Below are 17,621 nucleotides of genomic sequence, written 5' to 3'. Positions count from 1 at the left end.
ATGTTGCAAATAAATATTGGGCTAACAGTGAATTTCTAGCTAAGAGGTACGGGTGCTTAACCTCTAATGTAGTGTTGAGCTTCAATATGTGAATTCTCACAATACGTGATAAACTCTTTTCTCTTTTTGAAAAGCTTTGTCTCATACTGATGAAACTTTATGAGTAAAGAAGGAATGACGAGTCACTCAAGAACGAGCCGAGTGTCGAGCCACGAGTCACTCAAGGATGAGCCAAGTGATGAGTCACCATGTTTTAAAACATTGGTCTGGACCCGAATGTTCGTTTAATACATGAGCTCGCCCGAGTATAGTTTATGAAATCTTGTACCAGACCCGAACTTGACCGGAGTTCCGATTAAGACCCATAATTTTTCAATATAAAAATGATAAAGAATATGATTTTACCAGGTATGGCCCTTGTTTGGTTCATGTAGTTCTTATCAAGTCTAAAATTGAAGAATAAATCTGGAATGACAAATGATTGAACATTGGATATCTGATGAGATAATCCAGGTTCAGAAAATAATTTGGACTCTGAATGTAAATAACAAAGTGAATTGAATAAAATGGTCCAGGTCCAGAATAAAAATGGGATATTGGAAATCAAATCTGGTATTGGATCCAATGTCAGAATTGAAACATGAATTGGATCTTGGATATAAATATAATATCAGATAAAGGGATTGATCCGAGTTCAGATTGGAAATTGTCTCAGCTTGAAGAATTGATAGATTTTGAATTTCATCTAAATTCTAGCTAGGGTTAGCTCAATTTCATCCAAAATGGGCTGAAATAAGCAAAAATGGACTCCAAGAATGTGGGAATAGATTTTGAATTGGAACTGGACCACTTAAACTCTTGATGAGCTCAAGTTAGACACAGAAAACTAGGACCAACTAGAATTGGCTGACTTGGAGACAATTGGCTAGGATTCGAGTTAGAAATGAGCTCATTTCATAGAAAATGAACCAAATTTAGCTGAAATGAACATAAATTACTTATTGTGAGCTAAGAGGAGTTAAAAAATGACTGATATTCTAACTCTTTTGAACTTAAAATGAACTTGGCTAGGCCTAATTGACAAGGGTCTAAGGTGACCTAGGGGTAAAATGGTAATTTTTGCTGAAAAAATTAGGTAAAATGATACATAAACTGGAATAGACCTGGAGGTTACGATCCTACACTGTACTACAGGGGGTCAATATATGTGAGGGGAGTGTCCAGGGGTGAACCTGGAAAATTTGGGGTGTTTACAATAGTCATCTCAGATAGGCACCTAGGGCTACAATATGTTGTTCCCCTTGTATAGCCTAATTGTCATGTTGAATATTGTATGAAGCACTTGACGAACAACTTTAAAACTGCTTTTGGCCCATCACTTATACCACTTTAGTGGAGTGCAGCCAGTGTAGCCACATCAGCTCAGTGCATATACTTTCTTGACAAAATCAATGAGCAGCGTAGAGACGCGTACACATATGTCACAAAACATGTTGTAAATAAATATTGGGCTAACAGTGAATTTATAGCTAAGAGGTACGGGTGCTTAACCTCTAATGTAGTGTTGAGCTTCAATGCGTGAATTCTCACAATACGTGATGAACCCTTTTCTCTTATTGAAAAGCTTTGTCTCATACTGATGAAACTTTATGAGTAAAGAAGGAATGACGAGTCACTCAATAACGAGCCGAGCGTCGAGTCACGAGTCACTCAACGATGAGCCAAGTGATGAGTCATCGTGTTTTAAAACACTGGCTCGGACCCGAAGGTCCGTTTAATACATGAGCCCGAGTATAGTTTGTGAAATTTTGTACCAGATCCGGACCTGATCGGAGTTCCGATTAAGACCCATAATTTTTCAATGTAAAAATGATAAAAAAATATGGTTTTACCAGGTATGGTCCTGGTTTGGTTCATGTAGTTCTTATCAGGTCTAAGTATGGTTTTTCTTATAGTGGACCCGATTAGACTCATGTCTTGACCTAATACCATACCCAAAAATCTAGTACACGTCTGGTTCTACCTAGGGATGGGCATCGGGCCGGCCTTGAGCCAATATTGTGAAGCGGGCTGGGTCCGGCCCGGCGTGACCCAAACCCATTTATTTCTCTTTATTTCCATGATACAACTCAAAAACCTAATTTTTAATTAGTGCAACTAGTTAGGTAAGCAGTAATAATTAACAAATAGCAAGTTCTAGTGCAACTAATTAGGTAAATAGTAATAGTTGTTCAAGTTACTATATAATAGTTAATTTTTAAAATTTTATATTATTGAAAAAATCTAATAAATAACTCAAGCCCATTGAGCTGGCCAATGTATGTAACGGGCTGGGTTTTGGCCGAGTAGCTAATGGGTCCGGGCATAAAATTATGGCCCAAACCCAACCCAGGGCGGGCTGAGTCGGCTTGGCCCATCAGGCTCCCATGGCCCGTTGCCCACTCCTAGTTTCATCTGGTTTCGAACCAAACCCGACCGATTGACCCCACTGTTATTATTGCTATCTTTTATACAGGTGTTAATTACACCATTCGTTATGCTGCTAATTTGAGTAATGCAAGAACTTGTAAATAAAGGACAATAAGCAATGAAACGTGTAGGATAAGTTGGGTCAAATAACAATGTGTTACAAGGTAAATTCGTCTTACTTGGAACTTTTTTTTTTTTTTTTTATATTTACACAGAAAGTGTCCCCAGAATCAGATACCTTGTCGCGCTGGCTCTACCTGCCTTACCAATACTGTCCTGGCAGCGGAAAACTCTGCGGGCTTACCCCCTTGTCAGTTCACGTTTGGGAACCTAGAATTTTTGGATGTAAAGAAGGTCCTTACATGAGAAAAAGATGTCAAAGACTCCCCCGACTAGTACTACCTTTTCCATATTCTTCACCATATCCACGAAGGTGTCCAGGTTCAATGTACCCAATTTTGTTTCTAGTTAAAAATTGTCATGGCCAAATATATCTATGAACCCTTGTTAAGTGTTAAAACACAACACTGGAAAGCTATCAATCAACACTTTAGACTCCATTATGTGTTCCTTAAACACATTTAGCTAATCATTTTTAGGAAAAAATAAGTGGATGTTTACTTTCATTGAGATAGTTTTGTTGTATATTATATAAGGGCCATGCAATGAGCATTTTACAAGCAGCTTCTGTTGGGAGGTCCCAAGCGTTCTCTCGAACACTTCACTAGTGTCCTAGTAAAGGACAACCTATTGAAGTGTTTGGGGGAACTCTAGGGGCCACTCAACTTTATCTGTCAGAGTGTTGCACCAATGTCCAACAAGACAGACATTCCATCAAGGCCTCTCTTCTTTAATTTGACAGGTTCCTTACGCAATCTCTTGTAGCAAGGTGCTTCACGTTGAGAGGTCCCAAGAGTTCCCTCAAACCCTTCATTGGGACCCTTAAGTAGTTGCCCTACTGAAGTGTTTGGGGGAACTCTATGGGCCATTCAACTCTCTGCTAAAGAAGTACAGTAATAGCAAAGCCATGGTCCTCATGGAGGTTGTATTTCAATCTCTAGCAATGCATTTCTATCTTAATAAACAAAATCTTTGTGATTTTTATTAATAAGCTATATCTGATATATTTTTAAAGACCTAAATGTAGCGTATATGCTCTAATCCCAAGACTTTTGCATGATTAACTCATCCTGTTGGGGATTGAATTATCTAAACCAAACTCAGGAAGCAGCTCTGGCCTTGAAGTTTAGAGGTTGAGTGGCACCCAGAGTTCCCCCAAACACTTCAGTAGAGCCACCATATTTGAGGGAAGTTGCACTGAAGGGGTTGGAGTTACTCAAGGGGACTCCCAACATGCTGTGCCTTTCTCATTGCTTGTTTCTTGTTTGGTTAGAATGAAAAGTTTCTTGACTGCCATATTTATAGTTATCCACTATAAACTAAGCCTCTTTGGATGTATGGTTGGGATTTACCTGCTTCTAATATATGGTGACTTTCATTCTTCAGGCATGTATACATTGAACCTGGTCAGTTTTGAGACTGTTGCAGCGGAGGAATCATCACTGCGTGGCTAAAAAATCTTGCATATCCTTTTCTTGGGGATGTCATGATCTTTTCCCTTTGGCAGCCTTTGTTCTTTTTTTGCCAATCATGCTTCTTTTGGTTCATTCTTACATTTTAACCTGAGCCAAGCTGAGGTTTGAATTGAAAAAGTCTCTCTCTCTCTCTCTCTCTCTCTCTCTCTCTCTCTCTCTCTCTCTCTCTCTCTCTCTCTTGTGCTTTGCTTGATTCTAGTTTGAAGATAAACCAAACCGAAAAATCAAGTTGAATGAGTTGAATACTGTGTGTGTTGTGCTTTGCTTAGTTCTAGATTGAAGATAAACCAAGGACAAAACTCAAGTTGACAGGTTTGGACTCTCTCTCTGATCCCCATTGTTCCTTGATTTTACCTAAAATTTTCTAACCCATATCCAACCACCATAACCTCCCAACTCCACATAATCCATTCCTTGATTTCACTTAAAATTTTCTAACCCATATCCATAAAATTTTAATGTAAAAATGATAAAAAATATAGTTTTACCTGTATGGCCCAGGTCAATTTTCATGTAGTTCTTATCGGGTCCGGGTATATATGGTTTCTCTTATGGTGGGTCTGATTAAACCCCAATCCGGAGCCGATACCAAACCAGAAAATTGAGACCAGGTCTGGTTGCACTTGGGTCCGAACCAAACCTGACCAGCTGACACCCCTAGGTAGAAGGACCTAACCGGTCCTTACATTTTCATCCATGTGTTTACTCCCACTAAAGGGCCCACGTGGAAAGGGACACGAGAGTACCCTTTTCCTCGTTTAACCAATAAATACTTGATCCAGTTAGTATATAAAACTGAACCCGACTCAGAATCCGATCGGGTTTTGCTATTTAAAACCAAACCCAACACCCGTATATAATCAGGTCCAAATTTTCATACCAAACTCAATTAAACGGGTTTTAGTCGGTCGAATATCCAACCCAAACAGGTTGGTTTACATCCCTGCTCCAAGTCTTGCATCCTGGGCGTCTCGATCCAAGACACACATCCACAAATGCCTCCTCATGCAGGCCCTTTTAGTTCTCTATGAACATGGATCATGCTTGATGATGTAAGATACAGCCGACTTTCAGTTAGGGTATGAATGAACTTAGATAAGGATTGGAGCTGCGTCCAAGCTAAAATGAGTTACATTCGGACCTTAGTGCAGAATCAAATAGATCATATTGTAACTTACATTGACCCAAAACATAAAAAGAAACAGAAACATATTGGCAAGGTGGATTGTCTATAATTGACTTGAATCTTCGATATATCCAGCTGATCTTAGTCGCTCAACTAATAGTGGTATTTATGGTTTGGTCTAAAATTGCAAATAACACTTATCATTTTCAAATCTGCATACTGTCTAAAATCGCAAATAAAATTATTTTTATGACATTTTTAGCCCTCACACTTATCATTTTCGGTGTGAATTTCCTCTATATGCGAATTTCCTTCGTCCCTACCAAAAACTCCAACCTCACAAATACCTGAGTTACCCCACATTAAAAATTTATAAAATTCATATAAAATAAGTGTGAGTGAACTTTCTTTTAAATTGGAACTCACAAACATCATAAATACTTGAGTTACTTTGTATAAAAAATTCCTAATTCCCTTAAAAAAATATACAATTTTTTTTAACTCAAACTGACAAACATCACAAATACTTGAGTTAACTCACATAAAAAATATAATAACATCATATAAAAAATCTGTAATTTTTTTTAACTCAAGCTGACAGACATCGTAAATACTTGAGTTACCTTGCATAAAAAATGTATTAACGTCACATAAAAAATCTTTGTTTTTTTTTTATCTATAACCGACAAACATCGCAAACACTTGAGTTACCTTGCATAAAACATATAATTATATCACATAAAAACAATGCAATTTTTTTTAACTCTAATTGACAAACATTGCAAATAATTGAGTTACCTCTTATAAAAAATAAAATATCACATAAAAAAAATATAATTTTTTTTAAACTCGAACCATCAAACCTCGCAAATACTTAAGTTACCTCACATAAAAAATATAATAACATCATATAAAATGTGTGCGAGCAAACTTTCTTTTAATCTCGAACCTCCAAACATTGTAAATATCCGAGTTACTTCGCATAAAAAATTCTTAAATTTGAACAAAAAATCTATAATTTTTTTTTTAACTTGAACTAAAAAACTGCATAAATACTTGAGTTATTTCTTATAAAAAAAATGAAATAACATCGCATAAAAAATCTGTGGTCTTTTAAAATTTAAAACATGCACCTTTTTTTCTGCGTTTGAGATGCTGATATCAGGTCTGGATCAGGGTTATTTTTGACCTGATACCATCATCTAAAAATTTATGCTTCTTTTTAAGAACAAAATCTAGGGTTCTTGGTGGTCCCCAAAATTTCCTCTACACAATTTTTGAGTTTTTCTTATCTTCGATGAATTTTTTGGTGATTCTTATGAGGCTACAACATTCTTCTCGTCAACTTCTCTTGTTAGATCAAAAGGTGGGTTCTTTGTGGTCCCCAACCAGTGAACCCTAAAATCCCCTTCGCGCATATATTTTAGGGCTTTTTTCTGAAAGAATATAATATGTTTGCTTTGAAGATGCTTTATCACAAAAAAAATCAATATTTTTGCTTCTTTGAAGATGCTTGTCTATTATTATATGACTTTTAATTTTTTGTGTATGTGTAATGGGGCTTGGCTTGACTGTGCATAAAGTGTTAATGTGGGTACTTGGTTTTGGAGAGTGGTTGTTTTATATATTCTATTATCAATAGATGTTGTATATTTCATGTGGTTTGTATAGGTAGTTAAGATGACTTCAGTATCTACTAAAGTGCACTACCGTGTCGTTGATGATCATATATGAAGATCTTTAGTGGTCCCTCAAAATATTTGCTTTGATGAATTAGTGGCTAGGTTGTCTCAAAAAACAGGACTCAGTGAAGAGTTAATCTGTAACGCCCCAAAATTTCAACTTGTGTTTTTTAAAACATTGACGAAAAACCTTTCAAGTATTAAAGTTTTTACTTTTAAAAATCTATAACTGAAGCAATTTAGAAAGGAGCACAAGTTACCAAATTCTGGGTACATTAGCCAGAAAATCATCATTTCACATGAAACAACTACTTAAAGGAAGTGAAGAAATAAAATAATAGATTATTACTAAAATCTACAGTTTATTACAAAATGAGCATTTCTCCACTATCCAATAATCTAAAGAAAAACTCAAAACTCAGAGCCAAGACGTCAGTAGAAAGAAGGAAAATCTTGAGTCATGTTGCATCGCGCCATCGACCGCCTGTGAAGTCCTACTCATCACACGCCCATGAAATGGATCAGTTTCATAACAAACTAGTAGGTGCACGAATATACAATGTAGAATAAAATAAAGCAGGGCATTCATAGGATAAGTAGTTTATTACATTAAAAGCAACAAGTACAATATGTAATCTACTCTAGCAGATACACCATATGCAAAGATCTATTGTCTTGAAACAGATATAGCAACATTTCGAGTAGTATAAATCTCAATCATTTACAACTTATTATGAAAATGATATTTTTTAAGTTCTGATATTAACTGGCTTGTGGGTATGCACAAACGCGAAACGTAGAAACAGCCGAGACCGATCCGGAGGTTCTTTATGTCAGGTATTTTTTTCATTAACCCAGATGGCTGACTGAATCCACTCCTAAGGGGATCGTAAATGACCAAAAGAGTAAATCCCAAAGGCATTTGTGGCCCATGGACATCCAACTTCTGTAGAAGTACCTGAGAGTTACCACCTAAGATAATTTATGGTAATCCCAATTCTCCTAACTTCGATGACTAGGGAAGCCGAGTCTTTTGCCCGTAGGATGGTTGTTAACAACCTGTTTGTCAAATTTTTTATACCATCCATCCTCTCCCTTGATGACCCGTGAAGGTCGAATGGATACGACGAGGGTTTCTTAACCGCCGCCCCATTCTGTATGTTCAAGTCTATTAGACCCACTCGAGCATCTTACCTGTGAAGGCGAGTTGTCACCATTTATGTGATTTCTGCATTGTGTCATATGCAAGCTTCGAGGTTGCTACAACCTCATCACCCAAACATTGTAACACCAACGTGACGTACTTATCTAAAAGTACGATCATACCTGCCTAAAGGTATAACTACGACGAGAGGGCAAACTTTTAATGTCTTGCAATTCCTTCAGTTCATACATGATATGCATTGCTCTTTGAGCATTTGGCTTGTGGAGGCTGATATTATTATTTCATTTATTTCAATAAAGTGCTTATTGCCCACTTTGAGGTACTCAATGACCTCTCATACTTCTTCTCATAATATTTGTATCGTATCTGTCTTAAGGTTCGATTACGATAGCAAAATTGTGGGTTTCTTGATGGATAACCCATCACAGTATCTTATAGAATCAGTAATTTACTTGGCATGCTCAAATACTATGTAATAAAAAATCTTAAACGGGTCTTGAGATCGTTGTGGATCCAATCAGTTCTTTCGAGTAACCGACTCAGGGAACCATTAGTTGCATCTAGCAACGCATAACTAGATCACAAGCTTTATAAGCTAAAATTCATTCTCAAGGAGTCAACCTTGCACAAGGAAACACCTCCTCTCAAACTCTTAGTGCTTGTACACAATTTCACACCTTTCTAAAAGAGCAAAATATGGTACGTGCACCTGCACACCCTACGAGACTTGCCTGAGGGTGGCAACAAGATTCATCATGTAATAACAAGCAGAGCATCTACAGTAAAATCACAATAGTGAGAAAGTACGGAACATAGTACTAGGGATTTCTGTAGAAATGAGTCTACCCATATAGCATACATCAAGCATGTAATTTCAACGGAGTAAGAATGAGGAAACACAAGACATGCAATCACAAGCTAAATAATCCTACAGGTAAGCATGTATATTATTCTATCTCAGAATCCTTATATTTTATTCCATTCATCCAAAATCCTCGTGTGACTTTTCCTTATCTCAGAATGTTTTGTAGTTGTGTATGCCGACCAGTGTAGATGATACGGGGTCGGACCGCGGAGCACGAACGGGACCCATTGCGTAAATCTGCAAGAGTGAGAGTTATTATGCCATAGTTGTCAAAAAGAACAAAAGAGCAGTAAGGTTTATCCTATCAGTGGAAAGCATGAGTGGCAAGGGTTGAGACTCCTGTTGTACAAAAATCTGATGTGTGACAGGGGTCAAGACCCTTGTTTACTAGGAAAGAATTGAATGGCAGGGGCTCAAGACACCTGCGTGACAAAACGGCGAACAGCAGATGGCAGGGGCCATAGGCTTTGCCTGACAGAGCAGCGAGTGGCAGGGGCCACTGCCCATGCCTGCCAAAACAGCAAACGGTGGGAGCCTCTGCCCCTGCCTGACAAACGTAATGAATGGTAGGGGCCTGGGCCCCTTGCCTCACAAAACAGCTAACGACAAGGGCTTCGGCTCCTGCCAGACGAAAGCAGCGAATGCCAGGGGCCTTGGGCCCTGTCTGATAAACATAGAATAGCAGGGGCGAGGCTCCTGCCTGACAGAGCAGTGAATGGAAAAGGCCTCAGCCCCTGCCTGCCAAAACCACAAACGGCAAGGGCCTCGACCCTTGCCTGACAAAAGCCACGAATGGCAGAGGCCTCGACCCCCTGCCTAACAAATAAGTAATGGTAGGGGCCTCGGCCCCTGCCTGGCACAATAGCAAATGGCAGAGGCCTAGGCCCCTGCCTGACCAAATAAGGAATGGCAGGGGATTCAGCCCCTGCTTGATGAAACAAGGAATGGTAGGGGCCTCAGCCCCTACCTGAAGAATCGACGAATAGGAGGGGCTGAATCCTCTGCCTGACAAAATAATGGTGATAAAAGAGGAATAAAAAAAATAACATGGCATAGGGAATGGGGAGGGTCAGGCATAGGTTGTTGGACCTCTGTCGGTCCTTCGGTAAACACAGAGAAGATGGGGAAGGCTGGACAAAGGCTGTCGAACCTCTATCGATCCTCCGGTAAGCACAAGAGAGAGGGAGAAGGCTCGACAGATGTTACCGGATCTCTGTCGGACCTCTGACAAACATAGGGAGGGAGAGAAGGGGAGGGGGGGGGGGTCGTCGACCCACTGGCAATAAAAAGAGAGAGGGAAGGTACGACAGGGGCTATCAGGCTCTCGTTGACCTTCTGGCAGACTTTCGAGGGAAGGGTGTGGCAGGGTCCATCGGTTCCCTGACTACCTTCCGACGCACCTAGGGAGGGCACGACAGAGGCCGACGGCCACTTTCCAGCCCTCCGACTATCAGCGGAAAAGGGAGGGGAGGAGAAGGCGGAAAGGCATACCTGAGAGAAGATCGACAACGATGGCGTCGATCGGACCAAAGGGAGGAGGCATCGAGGTTCGCAAGAAGGGGCGTCGGTGCGAGGAGGAGGAGACTCGAGAGGGAGGCGTGCCCCCCCCCCCCCCCTGTCGTCCTGCGATGCTCTTAAAGAGCTTGAGGGGGAGATTTTTGGGGAAACCCTTAAGGCGTTTCCCTTATCCAGTCGAGGGGGGGGGGGGAGGAGCGGCGCAGGCGGGGTGTGGCGCAGAGGGGAGGGTTTTCTTAAAAATCTTCCCCCTGTATTGGGTTATTTGAAAACCCTTATGAGGACGAGCCCGGGTCCTATAATTTGATTTTTTTTTTAACCGTGGGTTTTACATAATCAGTATCTGGTATACATATTCATTGCCAATAGGTGATGAATCAGGCTGAGTAGATGATTTTAATGACAATGATGTAGAAGGAATGTTATTTAGTGGTGACATTTACTTAGTGTTTCATATAGTGCAACAAGAATTAGTTAAAAGGGATGTAGAACAATCTATCGAGGTCAGTTTGTTGTCAAACATCCAACTGTCTCAAGCTGTGAATGATGTTGTTGAACCAAACATGCAACTGTCTCAAATAATAAATGATAATAATGTTGTACAAGTGGAGAATATGCAGTTTCCTGAACTGATTAAGAATATAGATGTTGGACCTACAGACAACGAAGAACTTCCATGAATAGTTAAGGGTGTATATCAGCAGAGAATCACTAGTGAAGATGTGAAACTACTTAGGCACTCCAGTTCTAGTGTTTTGCATCCCAGGAATGATGTATAAATGATCTTTCAAAAGCCCAAATGTTGGTATGTTGTGTGAGTTTTGTGAGCATTTGTTGGACTTTAGAAATGTTTTAGGTTTATACGCTAATGTTTAAGGTTTACTAGGTTGTCGTTGGATGGGTTCTCTTTCGTAGAAGAGCAATTTATAATATTTGATGTGGAGGCATCTTAGTTGTATGAACAACTTTTTAAGAAAAGACTTGACGATTATGGACAATTTCAATGTCTATCAATAGAGTCCAACGATCGAGACATTGCTATCGGTAAAAGGTTTAATGATGTCAATCATTGCCATGAATTTTTGAAAGATCATATGATGAGGAACAACTATAAAACAAAATTCAAGAAGAGCTGCAACAACAAAGTAATTGTCGTATGCACACAAAATAAGATGCAGACTAAGATTGATTGCACTTGGAGGATCCATTGCACAAATGTGTGGGGAGCAACGTTCTTTCAAGTAAAAAAGTATCAAATAGAGCATACATGTAATGAATCATTGGTCAACCTAGTATCGAAAAACAAACCTTTTAAGTAGGTTTCACGTGTTATTTATAGATGGTTGCACGATAACCCGAAGATGACTCCAAGAGAAATCATGAATGACATAAGTCGTGAGGAAGGTGCGGAGCTTAGTAAAAAACAAGCATGACGTGGACAAGAAGTAGGTAGGGTGGAGATATATGGTTTATTCGAAGACTCTTTCAGGCTGCTTTTCGCGTATTGCCATTATTTAAAAATAATTAATTGAGGATCGAGGTTTGTAATTGAGACCGATATGTGAAATCAATTTATGTACCTGTTCCTATGTTTTTGTCCATGCATCAATGGGTTTATTAAAAGATGTCATACAATTCTTTTGCTAGAGGATACCTTATTAAAAGAAAAATACATGGGTATATTGTTATTGACCCATAGTATTAATTCTTGCAGTCAGATGTTTTTAATTGCCTTTGCAGTTGTGGATAGAGAGTCAAAGGTTTCATGAGCATAGTTTTTATCACACGTAAACCTATAATTGGATTGCTGCATCGTTGAGAACCCCAAAGCTAAACAACAGTTGATAGTCATCTCAGATAGGCACCTAGGGCTATAGTATAATGTCTCCCTCGTTGTGATCATCGCAAAAAAATTTCCTCTCTTGTTGTTTCTCTTTCTTCCTTCTCTTTTCCTTTTCTAACCTCTATTTTCCTCCTTTTTGAAGGGAGAAAAGTAAAAGAGAGAAAAGAAAGAGAGAAGAGAAAAGAAAAGAAAGAAAAAGAGAAGATGAACTCTTTTGCGCGGTTTCATTTGACCTTAATTTGAAAATATTTAGAAAATTACTCGCCTCCGTTTTGAAATATATTGCGGGAAAATAGAGAGACGGGATTTGCTCGTCGGTACGAGGTTCGACCGTTCCTGGCGCCTTTATCAGGGGTAATTGAACCAAGGATCGAATTAATGCCTTTTGCTTTGCATAAATATCATCTAAGAACTTATCCTAAAGATCTAAATGCACAAAGAATCATGCTTGTGCAATGTAAGGATGTATGCTCTTTTTAAAAGATGTTTTGAAAATTTCCAAGTATTCTGAGACGAACTTGATAATGGAGTGAAAAAATGATCCAATTTAACTTAGAACTTGAGATAGATCAGAGAAGTTCTAAGTTTTTGAAGTAAATCAGAATTTGGAAGAATAAATCTTTGAAATTTTTAAAAAAGAATGATTTTAAGGCTGAGGTAAAAGGAAAAGGAATGAATTTTCAAAGTCAGAAATTGACTTTGAATTTATATTTTGAACCTGGTTTTAAGAGATGGAGATGAAATTTAAAGTGATATATGAATTCTAGATTCAAAGTTTTGAAACCAGGATGGATTTGAGAAATCCAAATGGTATTAAAATAGAAATGGATTTTGGAAGTTCAGATGAAATCCGAAATGGAATTGGATTTGAAATCCAGACTTGGAAATGGATTTTGGATCTTAAAATGGGTTTAGGATCTGAAGTCTGAGATCCAAGATAAAGTTGGACTCTAGATCCTAAGATGGATTTTGGATCTGAAGATGGGTTTAGGATCTGAAATCTGAGATCCAAGATAGAGTTGGACTCTGGATCCTAAGATGGATTTTGGATCTGAAGTCTAAGATCCAAGATAGAGTTGGACTCTGGATCCTAAGATGGATTTTGGATCTGAAGTCTGAGATCCAAAGTAGAATTGGGTTCTGGATCCTAAAGTAGAATTTGGATCTGAAGTCTAAGATCCAATGTGAAGTTGGATTTTGGATCTAGAATCCTAAATGGGAATTGGATCCGAAATCTGGAATCCAAGATGTAATTTGGATCTAATTTTGGATTTGGAATTTCAAAAATTGGTTTGAGAATAAATGAATTTCAAAGTCAAATTGGACTTTGATTTTGGAGCTTTGAATTTGGAATTCAGAAAATGGATCAAGAATCTCAAAGTTAGATTGAACTTTGAATTTGATTAGAGTTTTTGAAAATGAATTTGGAATTTCAAAGTCAAATTGAACTTTGAAATCTGATTTGAATTGCAATTTTTGAATATAAAATGAATTTGAAATCTCAAAGTTTAAATTGGACTTTGAGATTGAAAATGAAATAGAATTTAAAATGAAAAGATGAATTGGATTTTTACAAGAATTGAAGATTGATTGAAGAAGATATTAACATCACTTGGAATCTTGAAAAAGGTTTTTTGAAAATATGATGCAGTTCTATCCTAAGTGATGAATGAACTTGAAGAATTAAAATTTGGATTTTGAAAAGCTATTTCATTCTTTAAATGAATTAAAATAAGATTGAAGATATAATACATTCTTGACTATGGTCATTGAATGTATTATATAATAATCTATATTTAAATTCAGGTGAAGAATAAAACATTTTTTTTGTGTTTTTATAGAGTTTAAAATGAAATTAACTCTCAATATACCCTGACTATGGTCATTGGTATATATATTGAATTAATTTTAAGTTAAACTCTGATAAAAGATGAAATATTTGAAAATATGCTGATTTTTGAAAAGGATCCAGTGTGGATCCAATGTTATTTATAAAAGATAAAAATCCTAAGTCTTGTTTACATCCTGACTATGGCCATTGATGTAAATCATCTACTTAGGATTAATTACCTCTTACGAAATGGCCATTGTTGCACGTGCCATTCGTGTTCTCATTCGTGAAATCTTTGGAGAATAAGATGAAAAAAATGATATGAAAGCAAGTAATTTATGGTATTTATATGCTCATTCCTTCTACCTAGCGCAGGAAAATATAAAATTTTCATTGACATCTAACTATTACAATGTTTGAGTTTAACTTAAGATTACAAGAGTTACTAATTCTAAGCAAAGAAAATAGCAATTCCTATGAGTTTCCTGTAAAAAAAAATGAGTTAGCATGATATGATGGAAATACAAAGCATAGAAAGATCCATAAAAACTGCCTATGCTTGTGCCTATAAGTGACCATACTTATGGTAACATGTATATGTGCTTGGAGGAATAAAACATGTGCAAGGTCTAATATATCAGAAAGTGGAGAAATATATTATTGTTATGCACAGACTAATTACCTGGAATTTATTATAAATGAGAAACCATTGGACATGAGGGAAATGTGACTTGACGAACCAAACGAATGCTTATGATAGCAGATATGTTAGGAGAAAATGATGAAGTGAACACACTGTTAAAAGCATGTCACTATTCAGGTGATATTGAACCAAATCACCACTTACTAGACACCGGCTAACAACAAACGCATATAGAGAGTAGAATATAACATGATGATGAAAAGCAAATGATTGAGAGTTAAAATGACTTAAAAGGTGTATGGGTGTTGTACAGAGAAATGTTTGAATGCGCAAATAGGGGAAATGAGAGAATTTGTGGGAGATACATAATGGGAGATGGGAGAACCATGACAGTGTGTGGACACTGCTATAGTTATATAAACAGTCACAGCAGTGCCGAGCACTGTTGTAAATAGACCAAAGACTTACAGCAGTGCCAGACACTACTGTATATATGCAAACGACTTACAGCAGTGCCAGGCACTACTGTATATATGCAAACAACTTACAGCAGTGTCAGGCACTACTGTATATATGCGAACGACTTACAACAGTGACAGGCACTACTGTATATATGCAAACGACTTACAGCAATGCCAGACACTACTGTATATATGCAAACGATTTACAGCAGTGCCAGGCACTACTGTATATATGCAAACGATTTACAGCAGTGCCAGGCACTACTGTAAATAGGGAAAAAAAAGGGGCTGGGAGGTAGGTGCTGCTGAAAGGTAACTCTGTAGTTGTGAGACATCATTGATTGGTGAAAGTATTGGGCCCTGAACACTCAGTGATTCAGGGTCAATTCAGTTCCTGTCTTGAACCTACATACACTTAACCTGTATATACACAGGAAGGTAGTTGCACCAGCCTATAATGAGATCAAAATATATACTAAGATAAATGTGAAAACAAACATCACAAAGAAAAGAAACCAGACAACTGGTTTTCTGAGAAGGGTCGGCAGAGAGAGCGAATGCTTGATCCACATTGAGATGGATAGAGCCCATGGCAACAACACGGACCTAACCAGAGTGCGGGGTTAATAGTGCAGTGATGGAGGTAACAGGTGAGTGGGCAATGCTGCAATGTGACTAGTAGACAAAAAAAAAATGTTGTGTTGTGATACACATAGTAAGACATTTGTGAAAATAGTGAGTAGTGAAGCTAACAGGTGGCTGGAAATGTACAGGGGATACATTAGTGATGAACGTATATAAGCAACTGGACATAAACAAAGATTGTTCCTCACACGCAGTACCAGCAATATCCCTTTCATGATTTCCCAGGGTTATGAACATAATCCCTAATGGATCCTCTTGAATACACTTATCATCATTCAAGGAAAACATACACTTACGCTAGGTTAAAGGATTATTAACTGACCTGGATAAAGGTAGTGGCTGAACCGACAGATCTTCTCAAGCTTGGAGAGAGGGTCCAATGGTCAAACTGTCGCAATGCTTAATACCAGTGATAGTTGGCAGTGGTTATGGAGCGTATCTTTCGGGAGGGTGGCCACGCACCAAGCTTTGAAAGGTTGTTGGAGGTCAGTTCATCGATCCAGATGACCAAATATAAAATTTCTCATCAACTGCAGAGACGGGTGACAGCATTTAGTGATCTCAGGTAATTCAGATGGTCCACACAACAAGAAATCAAACCATTCAGCCATTTGCTCGTGGGATTCTTAACCAACAGTATTTATCAGCTGACGTTTGTAGCAAAGGTTCAATATATCAGACAACTATATATATCGACCTCAGTAAGCTAGGTTAACCTTGCAAATAAACTCAATTAAACTCATCAGGGTTCAGTTAAAAGCTTGTGGTTATTGGGGCCAAGAGTCGGCAGACAGTTGAACAATACTGAGATGGTCATTGATCTTCACAACACTGATCCTTAATAATCTAGTGAGGATCATCAAGGAATACATTTTAATAGAGAAGCAGGATACAGTGAAATGGAATTATTAAGTAATCAAAACAAGAGAATTCAGGTTATTTTGAAAACCGAATGTGGCAAAAATTTGCACTTACCTGTAAAGAAAAAGGGAAAACTTACCAGAAATTGGGTAGTCAATTCAGACCTTCATACACCCATTTGATTGAAATCGGCTAATCCACACCTGAGATTATTCAGCCAATGTCCAGGTACCACTTTCATTGCCAACAATCATGTGATTGTCTCAGAGTTTCAAACGAAGACACGTGGAATCCTGATGATCAATCACTACTCACACAGACCCAGCTTCAAGCCTTAAACTGGAATTCAGACAACCCAATACCAGAATTCTGATGACTGACGATCACATGATCCTTCACCAGGGATCAAGATCAAGTGGGAAGAAAGGAACATTTCCCTTGTAGGATATCAGCTTAAAGGCTGATTAAACAATGACCCTCTTGACTTTAGGAACTCGCTCAGACAACCGTCAAATGATAGCTTACCCGTGGTTGGGAATCAATATATCTCAAACAGCTAAAACAGAAACTAAAATAAAAAAAAAGGGAATTATGGCCAAACTTTGGGACGGATTAGAGAAAAACACCATGGCGGAACAGAACAACAAAAGAAGTGAAAAGAAAACACTCATAGAAAATCTACTGTAAAATAAATCTTCACACGAGAGTCAATAAATTGAATCTGCGAGGAAGGGTAGGTATAAGATGCCAATGTGCAATAGTTTCTTTGTTTGAACCGGATCCATCCCCTTTGCAGGACACCGGATTGCTACAAAGGTTACAGACTCGTCTTTGAATATTCTAATCAACAGAGGGGATGAAACAACGAAGCAAAGGGCTAGCGAATTGTGTTTATACCAACCTGACCAGTACATGGTGAA

This window comes from Nuphar pumila, chromosome 15, assembly GCF_984573655.1.
Source record: "Nuphar pumila chromosome 15, dmNupPumi1.hap1.1, whole genome shotgun sequence".
NCBI classification, from domain to species: Eukaryota; Viridiplantae; Streptophyta; class Magnoliopsida; order Nymphaeales; family Nymphaeaceae; genus Nuphar; species Nuphar pumila.
This window is presented reverse-complemented; position numbering follows the sequence as displayed.